At 39.7% G+C, this 21991-nt stretch overlaps 1 protein-coding gene across 5 annotated transcripts in view; it reads left to right on the plus strand.

Annotated features, from left to right (window-relative positions):
* The window catches only part of ZNF345 (zinc finger protein 345), a 50838-nt gene that overhangs the window by 4764 nt on the left and 24083 nt on the right, over positions 1–21991 (plus strand). The window lies entirely within an intron of this gene.

Consider the following 21991-nt stretch of genomic DNA (forward strand, 5'->3'; position numbering starts at 1 on the left):
TGGGATTACAGGCATGAGCCACCGCATCTGGCCAAGCCGAAAGCTTTCTAGGTTTGGCTTTAATGTTTAGGTCTTTACACCACCTGGAATTTTTGTAGGGTAGGATTCAATTTCATTTTTCTCCCAAGTATGTATTCAGTTATTATAGTATCATTTATTGGAAAGTTCATATTTTCTGCACTGATATGCAGTGCCATTTTAGTAAAAAAATCAAGTGAACATATATGTCTGTGTCTATTTCTGGATTCTGTTCCACTGGTCTATTTGTCACTCCTCACAGTAATAACATACTGTCTTACTCACTATAACTTTGTATTTGGAGCAAGTACACTTACCTTCTTTTTCCTCAAGAGTGTCTTGGCTGTTTGTGTTTCTTTGCATTTTCATGTCAATTTTTGAATTAGCTTGGTTCCACCCAAACATCTCTTGGAATTTTGATGAAATTGCATTGTATGTATAATTTTATGAGTAGAAATTTGGAAACTCTTCTACACTTGATCTTAGCCAAAAGGCCAAGAGACAATGGGGGACTCTTCTAATAACATGAGCCTCTCAGTTGATGTAAGTCTTAGTGTTTCTCAACAAGGTCTTGCTTATCTCCTATAAATAGTTCTAGACAACTAGGAATCACATAATTCGTTGTACAGAGTATTCCTTTGGCATTGACTGTCTGGAATCTGAGCAGTTTAGATAATGATCAATCATAGTGATAATTTTAGCCTGGGTTTTTTTTTTTTTTTTATATTGAGCACCTATCTCCTCCTGCCTGTCCTTGTCCCCCTCCTCCACCTCTTCCTCCTCCTCGAAAAGCAGCTGTATTAGAAAGACTAAAATGTATGGTAACTTGAACAGCTAGGTTGTACAAGAAAGGAATTGAAAATTCCCTTTCTGATGTCTTCCAAAACTTGAATTTCATTTAAATGCCCCTTGTTCTTTCCTCAGACCTCTAACTTCACCCTGGAGTTGAGCAGAAACATGACTTGCCTTTTCCCTCAAATCAGTCTTGGACTCCAGACAAAGGGTTGGAACTTTGAGCCAATAAGCAGGTTACTGGTAACAGTGCCTGAGGAAAGACAAAGCTATGGGTGTAAGGTTCTTTATATACGGTATCCTCCCACTCCTATCTTCTCCAGCTCTTTATGTATTAATATAATTTTTAACATTTTCTTTTATTCTTGGCCTCCTCAAATACATTTTTGGAAGTGGGGGATATGAAAATTAGATTTAGATATAAATATAGATATTCATTGTCTAATATTTTTATGTTAGTAACATCTGGTACAATCAAGCCTGTTTTTTGCGGTATCTTTTACTCTTCTCAATTATCAGGTTTCTTTTTTTTTTTTTTTTTTTTGAGATGGAGTCTCTCTCTGTTGCCCAGGCTGGAGTGCAGTGGCGCAATCTCAGGTCACTGTAAGCTCCGCCTCCTGGGTTTGCCATTCTCCTGCCTCAGCCTCCCGAGTAGCTGAGACTACAGGCGCCCGCCACCACGCCCAGCTAAATTTTTGTATTTTTAGTAGAGACGGGGTTTCACTGTGTTAGCCAGGATGGTCTCGATCTCCTGAACTGGTGATCCGCCTGCCTCAGCCTCCCAAAGTGCTGGGATTACAGGTGTGAGCCACCGCGCCCGGCCCTTTTTTTTTTTTTTGAAACAGTCTCGCTCCGTCACCCAGGTTGGAGTGCAATGGCGCCATCTCAGCTCACTGCAAGTTCCGCCTTCCGGGTTCACGCCATTCTCCTGCCTCAGCCTCTCAAGTAGCTGGGACTACAGGCCCCCACCACCACGCCCAACTAATGTTTTGTATTTTTAGTAGAGACGGGGTTTCACCGTGTTGCCAAGATGGTCTCGATAACCTGACCTCGTGATCCGCCCACCTCTGCCACCCAAAGTGCTGGGATTACAGGCGTGAGCGACCGCGCCGGCCTTTTTTTTCTTTTCTTTTTTTTTTAAAACAGAGTTTCGCTCTTGTTGCCCAGGCTGGAGTGCAATGGTGTGATCTCGGTTCATCATAACCTCTGCCTCCCGTTCAAGTGATTCTCCTGCTTCAGCCTCCCGAATAGCTGGGATTACAGGCAGGTGCCACCACGCCTGGCTAATTTTGTATTTTTAGTAGAGACAGGGATCCTTCATGTTGGTCAGGCTGGTCTCGAACTCCTGACCTCAGGTGATCCACCCACCTCGGCCTCACAAAGTGTTGGGATTACAGGCGTGAGCCACCGCACCCGGCCCATGTTTCTTTTTTAACTACCCTTTTGTCTTCCTGACCTCTCACCTCCACTGTGCTGTGTGAGGTAATTTCTGCCTCTACATCTTTGCCATCTTTTCTTACCAACTCTTTAGTTCACATATTGTCTTCATTGGAAAAAAAATCATCTCAGATTATTTTACCGACACTAGCCTCATCTCTCTGTAATACGACATAAAGAGCGTGACCTGAAGTATCAGAAAAATGTGGCATCTGATTTCACCCATACCACTTGTGAGTTTAACCTGTGAAGAAGAGATAATAATTTTCTCTCAGTGTTGTCAAGATTGAAATAACTTATGTGCACAACACTTGATACACATCAGTTGTTGAGTAAATGTTATTTCCCTTCTTTACTTTTCTTTCTTCAGACCTCTATATCAATTACAGTAGAAAGCATTTAACTAAATGCCTTTGGTTTTTCCCAAAATATCTTAAATGTAAGTTTTGCTCCCTACCTACATTGTAAATCATTTAGAACCAGGATTGTAGCTTTCAGTTCTCTTATATATAACTTTTCAATCCATTTTAAATTTGTTTTGCTTTGATTTGGGGATCTAAATTCAATTTTTTCTCATTTACCTGGTCTTATTCCCATATCTAATCAGTGATAACTTATTTGCTTTTCCCTTACTTTACACTGCCTACTTGGCGGTATTATAAATAGTTCGTATTATATATTTGAATTTTTTTTCAGTTCGTTGATTTATGTCTCTGTGCTTCCGCCTGAACCATGTTTAGATTTTCTTTCAAAAACCTTTGAATGCATGATCAAGTGTGTCACTTCTTAAGATTGCTGTAATTGGCCAGGTCAGTGGCTCATGCCTGTAATAGTAGCACATTGGGAGGCCGAGGCAGGCGCATCACCTGAGGTCACGAATTCGAGACCGGCCTGGACTACATGGTGAAACCCCATTTCTATTAAAAATACAAAAATTAGCTGGGCATGGTGGCAGGTACCTGTAATTCCAGCTACTTGGGAGGCAGGAGAATTGCTGGAACCCGGGAGGCAGAGGCTGCAGTGAGCCAAGATGGTGCCACTGCACTCCAGCCTGGGTGACAGAACGAGACTCCGTCTCAAAAAAAAAAAAATAAAAATAACAAGATTGCTGTATTCTTTATTTTTCATTACAAAAAGAATTCCTTATTACAACAAATTTAGAAAATAGAAGGATAAAGAAAAAACAAAGGTCATCTGTAATCCTATCAATTAGGTATAACTACCATCAAATTGTTACAGCAAACACTTAGAATTTTTTTTTAATGTGATCGTTGTGTAGCTATTGATCTGTGTAACCTGTGTTTATTATGCCAAAATACATATCAACAGCTGTCCATGTTAACATTTATCTTTATCATGAATTGTAATGGCCTCATAGAGTTATTTCACCAAGCTTTTTTGTTGAATATAGTTTGCTTACAAATTATTGGCTTTATAAATAACCATCTACTTTGGCCAAATGCTAGTGCTTGTTTCTTTCCTTTTCAGTAAAATTATAATTATACACATAACTAATGAATGTATTTTTCTTATAAAAATTATTTATTTATTTATTTACTTTGAGACGGAGTCTTGCTCTGTCGCCCAGGCCGGAGTGCAGTGGCGCCATCTTGGCTCACTGCAAGCTCCGCCTCCCGGGTTCACGCCATTCTCCTGCCTCAGCCTCCCGAGTAGCTGGGACTGTAGGCGCCCGCCACCATGCCCGGCTAATTTTTTTTGTATTTTTAGCAGGGACGTGGTTTCTCCATGTTGGTCAGGCTGGTCCCGAACTCCCGACCCCAGGTGATCCACCCGCCTCAGCCTCCCAAAGTGCTGGGATTACAGGCGTGAGCCACTGCCCCCGGCCGAGTATACGTATTTTAAATGTCAGTAAATACTTCCAAAATAATTTCAAATTGGCTTGATCACTTCACAGTACACTCAGTTGTCTCTAACAGAATCTGCTTTTCTAACTGCCAGTTAGGTCACTTATAGCTGCATAAGGTACAAAATAGCACTTAGAACAAATAATGATTTCATTTCATTTAAGCTATTCTTTTTTTGTTTGTTTGCTTGAGACTAGGTTTTGCTTTTGTCACCCAGGCTGGAGTGCAATGGCACGATCTCGGCTCACTGCAACCTCCACTTCCTGGGTTCAAGCAATTCTGCCTCAGCCTCCCAAGTAGCTGGGATTACAGGCTCCTGGCACAACACCCGGCTAATTTTTTTTGTATATTTAATGGAGATGGGGTTTCACCATGTTGTCCAGGCTGGTCTCAAACTCCTGACCTCAGGTGATCCGCCCACCTAGGCCTCCCAAAGTGCTGGGATTACAGGCGTGAGCCACTGCGCCTGGCCTAAGCTAGCTATTCTTAACCTTGATTACTAACCTCTGGTTCCACCCTCAGCAATTCTGATTTAACTGGTCTGGGGTATGGCCTGAGCATCGCCATTTTTCTCATTATTGTTTTAAGACTAATCAAGCCCATTTTTCTCATTGTTTTAAGACTAATCAAGCAAAGCAGTGGGAATGGAGAAGGAACAAAGAAATCTGTAACTGGTTGTGATCAATTAGTTGTAAACACCACTTGCACTTGGACTAGCCAATCGCAATTTTTAAAAGGTCACCAGATGACTCTAATGCACTGCCACAATTGAGAACTGATTACTTCAGTGCATATAAGCTGATAGAAAAGCATTAAAATTTAATTTGATGCGGAGTGGGTTCAAACTTTGGAATACTTAAAAAACTACCCAAGAGGCCGGGTGCAGTGGCTCACGCCCGCAATCCCAGCACTTTGAGAGGAAGGTGGGCGGATCACCTGAGGTCGAGAGTTTGAGACCAGCCTGGCCAACATGGTGAAACCCCATCTCTACCAAAAATGGAAAAATTAGTTGGGTGTGGTGGTGGGCACCTGTAGTCCCAGCTACTTGGGAGGCTGAGGCATGAGACCCCTTGAACCTGGGAGGTGGAGGTTGCAGGGAGCTGAGATTGCACCACTGCACTGCAGCCTAGGCGACATAGTAAGATGCTGTCTCAAAAAATAAAAATCAAAATAAAAAATAAAAAGCTACCCAAGTGATTCTAATGTACACTCAAGAATGAGAATCACTGAGTTAGACAATCGTGATTCGTTTTATGGAGCTGAGTACAGTAACCGTGGAAGAAAAATCAAAGTCATGTATCAAGGAAGTAGCGAAAGGAGTAGTTTTGGCAGAGGCAACCAACAATATCTGCCATACCTGTGCACTTGCTAGCAATTTATTGTATGAAAATACAGTGGTCATCTTACTGGTGTCTTGGGGGAGAGAAAATCTAAAGTATATGGTACATACACATACCACGTTTAATCAGCAGTCTTCTTTATAAAAACAAAAAAAAACTTTCAAAAGCTTTGGGTTTTGTAAATCTTAAACTTTTTTGTATTTTTTTGTTGTTATTGTTGACAGCCTGACAGTTGCTCAGGCTGGAGTATAGGAGTGCAGTGGCATGATCTCAGCTCCCTGCAACCTCTGCCTCCCAGGTTCAAGTGATTCTCCTGCCTCAGCCTCTTGAGTAGCTGAGATTACAGTCATGCACCGCCACACCCAGCTAATATTTGTATTTTTAGTAGAGATGGGGTTTTGCCTTGTTGGCCAGGCTGGTCTCAAACTCCTGACCTCAAGTGATCCTCCTGCCTCAGCCTCCCAAAGTGCTGGGATTACAGCCGTGAGCCAGACTTTTATGTTTTATTTTTATCTTCACCAGTTCTTTTTTTTTTTTAATTTTGAGATTCTTTTTTTGTGACATTGAATTCAAATCTGTTTTATATTATTTTTATACAGGCATTTAATTCTATCAATTACTTTTTATTTGGTAATTTCTTGATGTCCAGTTTTTGATAGGTATCTTGCGCTTGTTTACCTTGTTTCTAGGCTGTTTGTATTTCCATTTAGTTTCATATTTAACATGAGAATTATTTAGGAATATGTTTTGTTAACTTTAAAATTTTTATTAAATTTGAAACTTGTAGAAGTTACAAGAATAGCATAAAGTATTCCTGTGTACCAGTTACTCAGATTAACCAGTTGTTACCTTTTGCCTATTTGCATTATCATTCTCATATGAACTTGTTTTCTTGTCTCTCTCCCTCTCTCTCTGCACACACACACACACACACACCCACACACACATTTTATCTGTACCATTTAAGACTAAGTTGCAGTTTTGTTTTTTTTTTTTTTTTGAGACAGAGTCTCGCTGGGTCGCCCAGGCTGGAGCACAGTGGTGCGATCTCGGCTCACTGCAAGCGCCGCCTCCTGGGTTCACTCCATTCTCCTGCCTCAGCTTCCTGAGTAGCTGGGACTACAGGCGCATGCCACCACACCCGGCTAATTTTTTGTATTTTTAGTAGAGATGGGGTTTCACCGTGTTAGCCAGAATGGTCTCGATCTGACTTCGTGATCCGCCTGCCTTGGCCTCCCAAAGTGCTGGGATTACAGGCGTGAGCCACCGCATCTGGCTAAGTTGTAGATATTTTGCCCCTTTATTTCCTAACAATAAGAATATTCTCTTACATAACCCACAGTACAGTTATTAAAATTTTAACATTTATATGATACTCTAATCCATATTTAAAATTTTTGATTCATCCCAGTAATGTTCTTTATAAGAAACCACCTTACCCTCTCTCCTCATCTATCCAGGATCCACTTTAAAATCACACTTTAAATTTATTAATTATGTCTCTCTAGTCTTCTTTAATCTGGAAGAGTTGCTCTCTCTTTGTCTTTCATGATCTTGGCATTTTTGAAGAGGAGAAGCCAGTTATTTTGTAAAAAGTCCCTTAATTTGGGTTTGTCTTCTGGTTCTTCGTGCTTGCATTCAGGCTATGAATTTTGTGGCAGGAATACCGTAAAGGTAATATTGTATCCTCCTTGCTGCATCATCTCAGGAGATACATGATGTTGACTTATTCCATTTCTGGAGATGTTAACTTTGATAATTTGTTAAGGGGATATCTACCATGTTTCTCCACTGTAATATTGACAGTTGTCTGTTTGTAATTAATAGATAATTTGTGGAGATATACTTTGTGACTGTGTAAATAACTAGTTACCAAACTTCCCCACTAGTTTAACATCCATCCACTGATAATTATTCTTGGGTCTGTTATTAGTAAGATGTAATAGTAATAATGGGAGGGGTTTTTTTGTTTGATTTCTATCGCCATTATTTTGTCTGTATTAATTGGTTGGCATTGTACTATAAAGAAGAGCTTTCCCTTCTTCTTCATTTGTTTATGTCAATTTGAATTCATAGATGTTTACTTTCCTCAATGGGTTATAATCTGTTGTTATTTATTTTTATACTCAAATTGTCCCAGATTTGGCCGCAGGAACCCATTCTGGCTGGCTTCTGTTCCTTTGACTTGTCTCCATGATTCTTTGAGCATTTCCTTACTTCCTGGAATGACAAGATGTTCCAGGCTCATTCCTAAATACTGTCTTATCTCCAGCCTGGAATGAATCATTTCTCTAAAGAGCTCTGGTTCCTTGCAGTGTGAATATTTGGAAACCAAGATCTAGGTGATGGGACTGCAGTGTTCATTCTTGTCACAACCTGTTCCATATTTATATCCTCCTTCTGTAGTAGTAAGAAACCTGGCTTCCATAATCTATCCTCATTAGATTTATGAATTTGTTCAAGTCTAGAATTTATACATACAGAATGTGAGAATGCTAACCTATACTATGGTAAAAATCAAGCATACTAAGTAGGGTTCAGTATTTTCTTATAGTTCTCTTTATCTTTTTATTTTTATTTATTTATTTATTTTTGAGACAGAGTCTCGCTCTATCACCAGGCTGAAGTGCAGTGGTGTGATCTCCGCTCACTGCAACCTCTGCCTGCTGGGTTCAAGTGATCCTCTTGCCTGAGCCTCCCCGAGTAGCTGGAACTACAGGTGTGCACCACCACACCCAGCTAATTTTTTGTATTTTTAGTAGAGACGGGTTTTCAGCATGTTGGCCAGGATGGTCTTGATCTCTTGACCTTGCAATCCGCCAGCCTCAGCCTCCCAAAGTGCTGGGATTACAGGCATGAACCACTATGCCCAGCCTTTTTTTTTTTTTTTTTTTTTGAGATGGTGTCTCACCGTGTCACCCAGGCTGCAGTGCAGTGGCATGACCTCGGCTCACTGCAATCTCTGCCTCCCTGTTCCAGTGATTCTCCTGCCTCAGCTTCCTGAGTAGCTGGGATTACAGGTGCCCACCAACACATCTGGCTAATTTTTGTATTTTTAGTAGAGACGGGGTTTCTCCATGTTGGTCAGGCTGGTCTTGAACTCCTGACCTCAAGCAATCCACCCACTTTGGCCTCCCAAAGTTCTGGGATTACAGGCATGAACCACTGCACCCGGCCAACTTCTCTTTATCTTTGGACTGGGAGTACATAGTCAAAATATTGTATTCTAATTTACTTGGATTTGGTTTTTTCCCCCATTAAGGTTGCTTTTGTTATTCATTTGAAATACATTTAAGTTTGTTAGTTCCTACTGTTTGGCCTTTTTTATTAATCTGTTCTTGGTGACTTGATTGTATGAGTTATGTAAAAATATTAGCATGCTACCAAAAGTTAAAACTAGCTGGGTGTGGTTGCTCACACCTGTAATCCCAGCACTTTGGGAGGCTGAGGCAGGTGGATCACTTGAGTTTGGGAGTTCAAGACCAGCCTGGGCAACACAGGGAAACCCCGTCTCTACCAAAAAATACGAAAATTAGCCAGGAGTGGTGTTGCACACCTGTAGGCCCAGCTACTTGGGAAGCTGAAGCAGGAGAATCACTTGAACCTGAGAGGCGGAGGTTGCAGTGAGCCAAGATCATGCCGCTACATTCTAACCTGGGCGACAGAGTGAGACCCAGTCTCAAAAAAAAAAAAAGTTAAAGCTATGCAAAAAGGTAAAGTTAGAGCATCATCACTCTGCTCCCACAACCCTTGTTTTGGTGAGTGTTAATGGGCTCAGTTGTGTCCCTTCCAAAATTCGTATCTTGAAAACCTAAACCCCAGTGCCTTAGAATGTGAATGTATTTGGAAACAGGGCCTTAAAGGGATAATTCAGTTAAAATGAAGCCATTAAGGTGAGTACTCATTCGACCTGACTCCTATCTTTACAAGGGAGGAAATTTGGACACACAGAGAGATGCCAAGGATACACACAAAGGAAAGACCATGTGAGTGCATAGTAAGAAGGTGACCATCTGCAAGCCAAGGCGAGAGGCCTCAGAAGAAACCAAACCTTCAGTCAGCGTAATCTTGGACTGATGTCCATAAATGTGAACAAACAAATTTCTGTTACTTAAGCCATCCAGTCTGTGGTATTTTATTATGGCAGCCCTAGCAAATTAGTACAGTGAGTTATTTCCTCCTGGGTCATACTATATACCTGTCTCTCTGGGTTATGCTGAAATTGGACCCTCATTATAGATCTATAATGAGGACTGAGCATTTCCTTACTTGCTGGAATGAGAAGATGTTCCAGGCTCATTTCTAAACACTGTCTTAGCAGACAGAACACTTCTGGTGGATCTTAAAGAGAATGAGCATGCCCTTTGCACTACTCCAGATGATGTTATCATAGGGTTTTCAACCAGAGGAAAACTAGTTTCTCAAATGCTGGATTGCAAGTTATTTCCACTAGTAAGAGAGGTCCCCACAGTGGCTTAGGAGTTCAAGATTGCCAGTTTCATCTGGGTCCCATCCGTATGTCCCAACTCCAAATTTCAGGTTCCTATTCTTTGCCATTCTTCTTTCACATGAAAAATGTGACAAGACTGTGAATTCAACATTCATCATAATTCAGCAAGCTGAGCAATTTTGTGTTTTTCAGCAATGTCAGCCCTTTGGCTACAAGAAAGGGGAGATTCTTTTAGGATTTTTATGGAAATGCTCTCATTCTCAGATTGTGACTTGAACTGAGAGTTAATAAACCTGAGCTTATCAGCTTCTCTTTATGCATTTAAGTTAACATAAGTTAATCCATCCCACACCACAGTCCTTATATCATTACTGCCATAATGGTCAAGTACAGCAACTATTTAGCTCCCAAGGCATGTGCTTTAATTGACACTTCATTCCAATCAACCGTGGCCTAATTAATTGTAACATTACTGCATGCCATTTATTTCTACCAACCCAAATCCCACTGGCATGGAACTCTGCACTGCAGTCAATTCCAAAGGATTAGCAAAAAGATACTAAAAGGCATGACCATCTTTACAGGCCTTTCACCTGGAACGACATCAGGTACCAATTCTGTTGCAGTCAATATCTAATCAAGGAACAGAAAACACAGCAATTTGAACTAGAAAAGTTTAATATAAAAAATTGTTAACTATCGTGGAACTAAAGTAACAAAGGATTGGCCAGTAAGAAGTAAAGGAAACTCTAAAAACCATGGGAATTACAGCCATAAAGAGCAGCCATTGATCGGGCATGATGCCTCACATCTGTAATCCCAACACTTGGGGAGGCTGAGGTGGGAGGATAACTTAAAGCCAGGAATTTCAGACCAGATCCTCTCTCTACAAAAAGAAAAATAAAACAGCCAATTAGCCAGGTGTGGTGCATGTGCCTGTATTCCTAGCTACTTGGGAGGCTGAGGTGGGAGGATGGCTTCAGCCTAAGAGTTTGAGGCTGCAGTGAGCTATGATTGTGCCTGGGTACCTGGGTGACTCCAGCCTGGGTGACAGAGTGAGACCTTGTCTCTAAAAACTTAAAAAAAATAATAATAAGAGCAGCCACTACTAATGGTAGAGAGTCCAAGGAAGAAGCCCTCCCGGGGTTAACATCCAGGCCTTGTTGGAGAGTGCACATCTGTGGCTCACTGAATGACAGTAATTGCTGTGGTAAAGGGCTGGGACTAAGATGAGGCAAGTGAGACAGTGAGAAGCACTCACTATCAGATGTAACTACACTTGCATGACCCTGAGACGGAATGCCTCAAATTTTGCACCCTGGGTTCCTCATTCTTAAGACAGTCATCGTCAGGGTTATACATGCAGGGTTGGCATCTGAGAGTGAATGCCTCAAGTTTTGTGCCATAAGTGCCTCACTTGCCTTAGCCGTGTCCTGTTCCTGCTGTGGAATTTGCTGGAAATCTGCCCTCTAGAATTTGCCAGGAATCCATCCTGTGTGGCAGACTGGGTTGTCTTACCAGAAGCATTTGCTACAAAACTTTCAGACGAGGCTACTGGGTGCTGCTCGCCACTTTGTACTTTAAGAGCCGGGAGCTAGAGAAGCTGCTTGACTGAGGAAGCCTGGTAAAGTCACCCATGCTGCAGGAACTGGGTGCTGGGGAAACTGAATGTGCTGCAGGAGGTGGACCTGGATTCTGGAGCCGCCTGCCAGGCAAGCACGCCAGAACCAGAAGGGAATGCCCCTTCCTCCTGCAGTGTCTTTCAGACATCCACTACTGGCAAAGCTTAACATTGTTCTGGCAAGGAAAATATTTCTATAGCCCAGGTCTACTTTTGCAGAGTGAAAAAATGGTGAATAAAGGGTGAATTTGGAACTTAGGGGCAATACATTGATAACTAGCACATAGTCTTCTAAGAGTTTTAAAGTTAATTTTTTAAAATGTAAGTCATTTATCTAAGACTGACTTTGCTGTTTAGGTATGACGTGAGATAGGGATATAATACTTTTCAAAAATATTATTTATTTATTTATTTATAGAGGCAGAGTCTCTGTCACACATGCTGGAGTGTAGTAGTTCGATCTCGGCTCACTGCAACCTCCACCTCCCAGGTTCACGTGATTCTCCTGCCTCAGTCTCCCGAGTAGCTGGGACTATAGACATGTGCCACCACGCCCAGCTACTTTTTGTATAATACTTTTTTAAATGGATAGATGATTATATCTTTTGAATTTTTCCATATAGGCAATCATAAGATCTGCAAACATCAGTTTTGTTTCTTGCTTTCTAGTACTTACATGTTTTATTTGCTACAGCCTTTACGGACATGCACATATTTGACGTGTCCCTTCCTGGTTTTTGTAGTTACTGTTCATCAGAATGAGGAAATTACCTTCCACTCATAGCTTGTTCAAGTTTTGTGTTTCTTCTTACAGTAACTAGATGTTGGGTTTTATCAAATTCTCTGATTGTTGTAGACAATTGTGCATTTTTCTCTCTGTTAATATAATTAAATGATTTTTCAATGTTGAAGCAACCTTGTATTCCTTGGATAAAATCAACTTATTCATAAAGTTTGCTTTTTTAATTATTTTATTCAGTTTGCTAGAGTTTTATTTAGTGTGTGTGTGTGTGTTCATAAATTATATTAGCCCAAAATTATTCTCTCTTCATATTTAGTATTTTGTCTTATTTGGTATCATGACTATTAAACTACTTTCATCAGATGAATTGAAAAATGTTCTTTCTGTTTCTTTTTTCTTCTTTTCCCCTCAAAGTTTGAGTTTTTTCCTGAAATATTTTATATATTCAGATATATAAAAGCTTTTTAGGTTAAGTGATAATAACCATGTAACCAACATGAAGATTAGAAAAATACAACATTGCTGGTACCACAAAGCCATCTGCCTGCCCAAACCAAATTAATCTCTTTCACTCTCCACTGAAGTGTAACTATTAAGTAGATTTTGTAAAAATCATTCTCTGCTATTATAATTTTTTGCCAACTTTGTATAACTCCCTAAAGAATATTATACAGTTTTGCCTGCTTTTAAACTGATGTAAATTGAATCATAATATATGTATTCTTTTAAGTTTTGTTTTGTTTTGTCTTTTTTGAGACAGTCTCACTCTGTCGCCCACACTGGAGTGTGGTGGCACAATCTCGTCTCACTGCAACCTCCACCTCCCGATTCAAGTGATTCTCCTGCCTCAGCCTCCCAAGTAGCTGGGATTACAGGTGTGCACCACCAAGCCTAGCTAATTTTTTGTATTTTTTAGTAGAGACGAGGTTTCACTATGTTGGCCAGGCTGGTCTCAAACTCCTGACCTCAAGCAATCCACTTGCCTCGGCCTTCCAAAGTGCTAGGATTACAGGTGTGAGCCACCGCACCTGGCCCATGTTGAATAGTTTAGATATATCTTGTTTGTCTCCACTATTATTTCATAACCTTTGTGTCTATATCACAGTGTATTTTGTCCAACATATTTTTTATGTGGATAATTGGTGGTTTCCAGCATTTTACTCTTAATAAAACTGTTATGAACATTGTAGTGGATGTTTTACCTAGGAGTGGAATTGCTGGGTAATAGGGAATATGCATGTGTTAGCCTAGATAACCAAACTCTTTCAAAGTGGTTGTATGAAAAAGTGGTCTACTTCCAACAGTGTATGTTTGCTGCCACCTTTGCCACCTTTTTCCCCCATCTTTACTAACATTTGGAATAGTCACACTTTTTACTTACCTAGTATACTTAGTAATATCTAATTATGGTGTTAATTTGCATGACCATGACTACTAATGAAAAAGAACATCTTTTCATTTGCATTATCTTTTGTCTCCTTTTCTCATTTTTTTCCCCAAGATTTGTTCATTTAGGCAAAATTCACATGAGATACACTTAACCATTTTAAAGTGTATAATTCAGTGGTATTTAGTATAAATTCAGTGGTATTTGCTGTATTCATAATATTGTGCAACTATTGATTCTCTCTAGTTTTAAACCTTTTTCATCTGCCTGTAGAAATACCCTGTACCCAATTGAAGCACAAACTTTTAACTTGGATGAATTTAAATTGATGTATTCTTTTCTTTCATTTAAATTGATGTATTCTTTTCTTTCATTGCTTGTGCTTTAGGTGTCAAATTTAAGAATTAATTGCCAAATCTGAGGTCATGAAGAATTAGAAATCCTGTTTTTTTGAAAGAATTTTATGATTTAGCACTTCCGTTTAGGTTGTTGATCCATCTTGAGCTCACATTTTATATTTGCATGTGTTTATCCAGTTGTCCCAATACCATTTGTTGAAGAGACATTTCTTTCTCCATTCAGTGGACTTACCATCCTTCTGGGAAATCTATTAGTCATAGAGGTTTGGGTTTATTTCTGGATTTTCAGTTTTATTCCATTAGTTTACAAGTCTGTTCTTAGGCCAGTCCTATTGATTACTGTAGCTTTGTAGTAGTAAGTTTTAAATTGGAATAAGTGAGTCCTACTTTTTCATTTTCAATACACATTGCAGTTCCGTATGATTTTGGGTACCAATTGCAGTTCCATATGGATATGAGGAGTGGCTTTATTATTATTATTTTTTTTTTGAGTCAGAGTCTTGCTGTGTCGCCCAGGCTGGAGTGCAGTGGCGAAATCTCGGCTCACTGCAACCTCTGCTTCCTGCGTTCCAACAATTCTCCTGCCTCAGGCTCCCGAGTAGCTGGGATTACAGGTGCGTGCCACCACGCCCAGCTAATTTTTTTACTTTCAGTAGAGACAGGGTTTCACCATGTTGGCCAAGCTAGTCTCGAACTCCTGACCTCGTGATCCACCCGCCTCAGCCTCCCAAACTGCTGGGATTACAGGCGTGAGCCATCACGCCCAGCCTGGCTTTTCATTTCAAAGGTCACTGAAGTGTTAATAGAGATTGCATTGAATCTGCATATTATTTTAGCAAGTATTGCCATCTTCATGTTAAGTCTTCCAATCCATGAACATGGGATTTTAATCTGGTTCATCTCCAACTGGTGTACTGCAATTCAGTTCTGGTACTAGCTGCCCAGAGTTAGTGTCAGACTCCGTAGGTTTTAGCGTACAGTCCCCAGTAAATCTGCCCTTACTTTAGGCCAACTAGCTACAATTCCAGGAAGTTCCCATGACTCCCTCCCTCTCCGCCCTTCATTTGGTAATTTACTACAACTCACAGAATTCAGGAAAGCACTACACTTAAAATTATAGTTTTATTATGAAAGTTAAGGATATAAATTAGGAACAGCCCAGTAAAGAGACACATAGAGCAAGGTCTGAAAGGGATCTATACACAGTTTCTCTGCCCTTTCCTGGTGAAAGCAGGGTGTGTCACCCTCCAAACACATTGATATGTTCACCAACAAGGAAGCCCCACTGAACTTTGGGGTGGAATTTCATTATGTAGGCATGATTGATTAATCATTGGCCACATGACTGAACCCAGTCTCCAGCTCCACTTTCTTCCTCAGAGATTGGCTAGCTACAAGTATTTTTAATGACTGCCCCAATTCCGAAGCTACTCAGGGGTCCACCATGAGTTACCTCATTAGCATAAACTCAGGTGTGATCCATAACAAAGACATGTCTAGCTCTGTGCTAGGAACCCTAGGACAAAGACCTGACAAATTATCACACAGGGCATAAACAAGACCAGGAGTGAAAATGGCAATGTCTTCCTATTTATTTAGTGGTTTCTTTTCTCTTGGATCATTTAGCTTTTTTTTTTTTTTGAGACTGAGTCTTGCTCTGTCGCCCCGGCTGGAATGCAGTAGCGTGATCTCGGCTCACTGCAAGCTCCACCTCCTGGGTTCAAGCAGTTCTCCTGCCTCAGCATCCCAAGTAGCCGGGATTACAGGCGCACACCACCACGCCTGGCGTGCCACCATGCCTGACTAACTGTTTTGTATTTTTAGTAGAGACGGGGTTTCACCATGTGGGCCAGGCTGGTTTCGAACTCCTGACCTCAAGTGAGCCGCCCACCTTGGCCTCCCAAAGTGCTGGGATTACAGACTTGAGCCACTGCACCCAGCCCATTTAGCGTTTTATTAATGATTTGAGAAAGATCTTATATTTTACATGCTAGTTCTTTGAGAGTTAAATATTTTGTAAATATCATCGCCCATTCTGTGGCTTGCGTCTTTTTATCAGATTTTATTCATAAGTGAGCTGTGAATCACGCTTATATTGTTACGGAACTTTGTTTTCCATTTAATTACTATTACCTTTTTGTCCATATATTTGTCACTAATTTATATTCAAAATCTACTGGAAAATAAATCTTTTTCCAGTATGTTCTGTCAGTTTCTTGGGTTTAGAGACATCTCTTCTATGATCCTTTTTTTCTCTACTGACTGCTTGTACCACTATTACTCTAGAATTCTATCTGTTTAAATTCACTGCCCTTCTGTGTTGAGTTCTTTGTTTCTTGGATTCCTTGCCTTCCTGTTTCTTGTTTTGGTTCTTCTTCTTGATATTGGTGACATGTGAGAAAGGATGAATGAGACTTAAATTTTGTGAATTCTAGTATATTTTTCAACCACTATATTGATTCTTTGGCAGGGCATGGAATTCTACATTAAAAATATTTTTCCTCAGAATTTTAAAGTTATGATCTCTGTCTTATAGTATTGTTTAGAACTCCAAAGCCATTTTCATTCCTGGTCTTTGGTTTATACCCTGTCTTTGCATTTTGGAGCCTTTTAGGGTATTTTCTTTGTTCCCAGTGTCCTAGAGCCTAATAAAAATATATGTAAATGTAAATCATCTTTTTTTTATACTACATACCAAGTGGACCCATTAAGTATGGAGACTCATGTCTTTCAGGTCTGGGAAGTTTCCCTTAATGCTACTTTTTAGAACAATCTGTATTTTCTGTTTTCTTTGAAAAATTTCAAACACAGAGAAAAAAAGATTATTCCAGTGAATTCTGAATACCCATTTTCTTCCTCTGTTTGGACCACTGTAACAAAATACCATAAACTAGTTATCTTATAAACAAAAGGAACTTATTTCTCACAGTTGTGGAGGCTGGAAAGTACATGATCAAGATGTTGGCAGATTCAGTGTCTGGTAAGGACCTGCTTTCTGCTTCATAGTTGGCACCTTCTCTCTTTGTCCTCACATAGTAGAAAGGGAAAGGCAGTCCTCTGGGTCCTCTTTTGTAAGGACATTAATTACATTCATGAGGGCTCTGCCATTACATTGATAACTAAAGTTCAACATTTCATTTAGGTGTTGGGAGGACACAAACATTCAGACTCTATCATCCATCACCCAGATTCTTCAGTTGTTGCCATTTTGCCACATTTCCTTTATCTTTATTAATACACACACATACACTTTTTTTTTGTGAGTCATTTGAAAATATGTTGGGGACATCTTCACATTTTACCATTAATAATTTTAACATATATCTCCTTAGTATTAATGATAAATCTCCAACCTAAGAAAATTAAAATAGACTTAATAATATTCTTAAGCATTTTATGTTTAGACAGCTCCAATAGTTTTCAAACTCTCTTTATTTAGCTGCTATTGTGTTTGTTTGTTTGTTTTACTTGGGTGTGTGTTTGCCTGATCTAGGATCCAGTCAAGATTTATATATTGATTTGGTCATTGGATCTCTTTAGTCTCTTAATCTGGAGCAGTCTCTCATTTTTTGTTTTATATGACTTTGAATTTTTTGGGTTTTTTTGAGACGGAGTTTCACTCTTGTTGCCCAGGCTGGAGTGCAATGGTACGATCTTGTCTTACAACAACCTCCACCTCCTGGGTTCAAGTGATTCTCCTGCCTCAGCCTCCCGAGTAGCTGGGATTACAGGCATGTGCCACTATACCCGGCTAATTTTGTATTTTTAGTAGAGACGGGGTTTCTCCATGTTGGTCAGGCTGCTCTTGAACTCCTGACCTCAGGTGATCTGCCCACCTTGGCCTCCCAAAGTGCTGGGATTACAGGCGTGAGTCACCATGCCCAGCCCTGTTTTATATGACATTGAATTTTTTTGAGAATCCAGGACAATTATTTTATAGAATGTCCCATAACTTTTATTTGTCTCATGGCTTTCTCGTGTATAGGAAGCTTAGATTCAGGTTAAATATATTTGGCAAGCATACCACATAGGCGGTATGATGGTACGTCTTTTATTGTATTACATTGAGAGGAACATATTGTCAGGTTGCTCTACTACTGTTGATGCCAAGTGCTATATGGATGTTTGTCCCCTCTGAATCTTATTTTGAAATTTTCACCCCAGTGTTGGAGGTGGGGCTTAATGGCAGGTGTTTCAGTTATGGGGGTGGATCCCTGATGAATAGATTAATGCCCTCCCTGGGGGCAGTGGGTGAGTGAGTTCTTGCTCTTATTAGTTCCCAAAAGAGCTGGTTGTTAAAAAGAACCTAGCACCTCCCTCGACCCTCTCTTTTGCTTCCTCTCTCTCCACATAATCTCTGCACATCCCAGCTCCTCTTCACCTTCTGCTAGTGGAAACAGCCTGAAACTTTCATCAGAAGAAGCTGTTGGTGCCATGCATCTTGTACAGCCTGCAGAACTGTGAGCCAAATAAACCTCTTTTCTTTATAAGTTACCCACTCTTAGATATGTCTTCATAGCAACACAAGTAGACTTAAGGCATCAAGTTTTACCACTCAAGATTAAGGTGGTGAGTACCAAATCTTTCTATTAAACAGGTATATATATTTTTCCCTTTATAATTAATAAATAATCTGTAGAGTGATACCGTGAGATCAAGTGACTATCCTTTTCCACAGCACAATTCATTATCCAGTTTTAGAATCCATTGAGGATCCTGAATCTTTTATCCTATTGATGATTTTAAAATGGTGATTTTCAGGTTCCTCCGTTTCTTCTAGCACACTTTGTAGATTCTTAGCAAACTTCTAAAAATGATTTCTTCTCAGTAGACATTGGACTTTGTTGCTTGACCTCCCGTATTTTCCTGTTTTCCCTTTCTGTATCTTTTTTGTATGGGTTTTAAAGATATTTGATTATTTACTTTTGAATGATTTGTTTTTATTCTGACTTCATATTTTCATTTTCTATGAATACTTTTTTCACTTAATATTTCTTTCATATTATTCTATTCTTGTATCATGTGGAGTAGCTTCTCACATCCTTATGAGAATATACATTGTGACTTTTGAGGTTTTCTTTGTTCTCCTATATTGTCTGTCTTCTGAGTTCCTTTGGTTGCTTTTGTTTACTGTCTTTTGTCTTACAGGCTTTTCTCAAATATCTAATATTTGCCTATCTTTTGTTTCTGTTGTTTTTGTATATATTTAAGATATACAACATGAGGTTTTGATACATATTATGAAATGGTGACTGTAGTCATCATCTCACATAGTTACACTTTTTGTGTGTGTGTGGCAAGAGCACCTAAAAATCTACTCTCATCAAAAATCTCAAATACAATACAATGTCATTAACTGTAGTCTTCATGTTGTACATTGGATCTCTAGACTTATTCATTCTACATGTCTGAAACTTTGTATCCTTTGACCTGCGTCTCCCCATTTTCTCCCTGACAGTCCCTGGTAACTACCATTTTGTATGCTATTTCTGTACTTTTTTTTTTTTACATTCTACATATAAGTGAGATCATGCAGTATTTCTCTTCCTTTGTCTTCCTTATTTCGCGTAGCATAACGTCTTCCAGTTTCATGTCTGTTTTGTCAAATGGCAGGATCTCTTTCATTTTCAATGGTGAATAATATTCATTTATATATATCACAATTTCTTCATCTGTTCATCCATCAGTGGACACACAGGTTATTTTCATGTCTTGGCTATTGTGAATAATACTGCTTTGAACATGTGAGTGCACATATCTTCATGAGGTGGTGATCTATTTGTAATTTAGAGTGGGCCCTAAGAAGCTGTATGCTAAATTTTTGTATGTTGATTGTTAGACTTTTATGGGTACTTAGTTCCCTCTACTTCTTAAGTTTTTCTGGGGTTCTGCAGCATAAATCATACACTTTTTTACACACAAAAAGTGTAATTATGTGTGGGCTTTCCTTACTTTTAGTTAAGATTATATCTTTTTTGATTGGTCATCGTTTATCTTACACTTTCAACTTAAAATGTTGGCTGGGCGTGGTGGCTCATGCCTGTCATCCCAGCACTTTGGGAGGCTGAGGCAGGTGGATCACTTGAGGTCGAGAGTTTGAGCCCAGCCTTGGCCAATATGGTGAAACCCCACCTCTACTAAAAATACAAAAATCAGCCAGGTGTGGTCGTGGGCACCTGCAATCCCAGCTATTTGAGAGGCTGAGGCAGGAGGATCACTTGAACCTGGGAGGCAGAGGTTGCAGTGAGCTGAGATTGTGCCATTGCATTCCAGTCTGGGTGACAAGAGTGAAACTCCGCTAAAAAAAAAAAAAAAAAAAAAAAAGGTGGGGGGGTGCCAGGCCTGGTGACTCATGCCTGTAATCCCAGCACTTTGGGAGGCTGAGGTCGGGAGTTCAAGGCCAGCCTGACCAACGTGGAGAAACCCTGTATTACTAAAAATACAAAATTAGCCAGGCGTGGTGGCACATGCCTGTAATCCCAGGTACTCAGGAGGCTGAGGCAGGAGAATCACTTGAACCCGGGAGGCGGAGGTTGCAGTGATCTGAGATCGTGCCATTGCACTCCAGCTTAGGCAACAAGAGCGAAACTCCGTCTCAAAATAAATAAATAAATAAATAAATAAGCTTAAAATGTTTTGTTGCTGCAGCTTCCTCTTTAATTTCCTTTTATGTGGTGGTTTTGTTCTGTTTTACAAATTCCTTTTCATTCCTTTTAGTGAGGTTTTGGAAAGCGTACGGGGATAAATGCACGTGATCCACTTATGCTTTTTCAGAGAAATTATGTCATATGTCTAGATAAATCTAGTTTTTAGATGTTTATTTGTAAGGATAATACATTTTGAAAATAATTTATTATATTAGCTATTCAATAAATGCATTTAGTTTTTTTTTGCATGTACCAGAGTTCAAGTTGATTAAATTAATAGATATTATCTTCGTCGTCTTCATGAAGCTTGGCTCTATCGTAGCAGACAGAGATTAAACAAGCATTCAAACAAATATGAAAAATTTAACTGTAGGGAATGGATGTGTAAATTACCCATTATCAAAACAAAACACAAAGAAAAGAGGAAAAAAGAGCTCTGAGAAATGATAGTAGAGTGTGCATAATTCAGACTGAACATGCAGGAAATATTTTAAAGATATATCATTTAGCAGAGACCTAAACCACTGCCAGAAACTTGCAAGGCCAAGAGTAGGGGCAGTGGATATAGGGGGACATTTCAGGCAGATGAAACCATGATGGGGATGGGTCGGTACACTTTTGTGCATTTGAAGAGCTATGAAGACCACTGTAGCTACAGCTTATTTTTGGGTGAGGGGTGCAGAGAGGGATATTAGGTTGAAGAGACAGGCAGATCACTGAGGGACTTTTAAGAGCGAGTTCATTTTGAGCAGAACAGTTGCAGGCTAAATATCACTCTGGTGCTAAGGGTGCAAAACTGGAAATGCAGGCAGGTAGAAGAAATGCTAGTTTAGTGTCCAAGCAAAAGATAATTTTGATTTGGATTAGCCAGTTGGAGATTGGAAGAACAATTTCAAGACATATTTAGACCTGCTCTAAACAGGATTGTTATGTGAGTTGTATTGGTGCTGGAATGTTTTCACTTTTTGGGGTTTGAGGTATTCACTCAGGGCCTTAGATAGTATCTTTAAATCCATTCCCTTTCCTAGCCTCTACTTTTGAGGCAAATAAGTCTCCCAAAATAATAAGCACTGCACAGTTACTTTATGCAAGTATGTAAGTAGATTTGGTGTGATCAGAGTCATTCCATAATCATCAAAGATGAGGTTCAGGATATTTATATATCTTCATCTTTCTTGCAATCTTCTAGTAGTATCACATTGCCTCCTGTCTTGTCTTCCCTTTCCTCTTATGTTAAAACTAGATTCTGTTCCTCTGCTGTAGCCCTTACTGAGCTCCTTCTTCTCCCAATGTTATCATCATAGAATTTGGAGGCAAACATTTCTTAATTAAA

This window comes from Pongo pygmaeus, chromosome 20 (genome assembly GCF_028885625.2).
Source record: "Pongo pygmaeus isolate AG05252 chromosome 20, NHGRI_mPonPyg2-v2.0_pri, whole genome shotgun sequence".
NCBI classification, from domain to species: domain Eukaryota; kingdom Metazoa; phylum Chordata; class Mammalia; order Primates; family Hominidae; genus Pongo; species Pongo pygmaeus.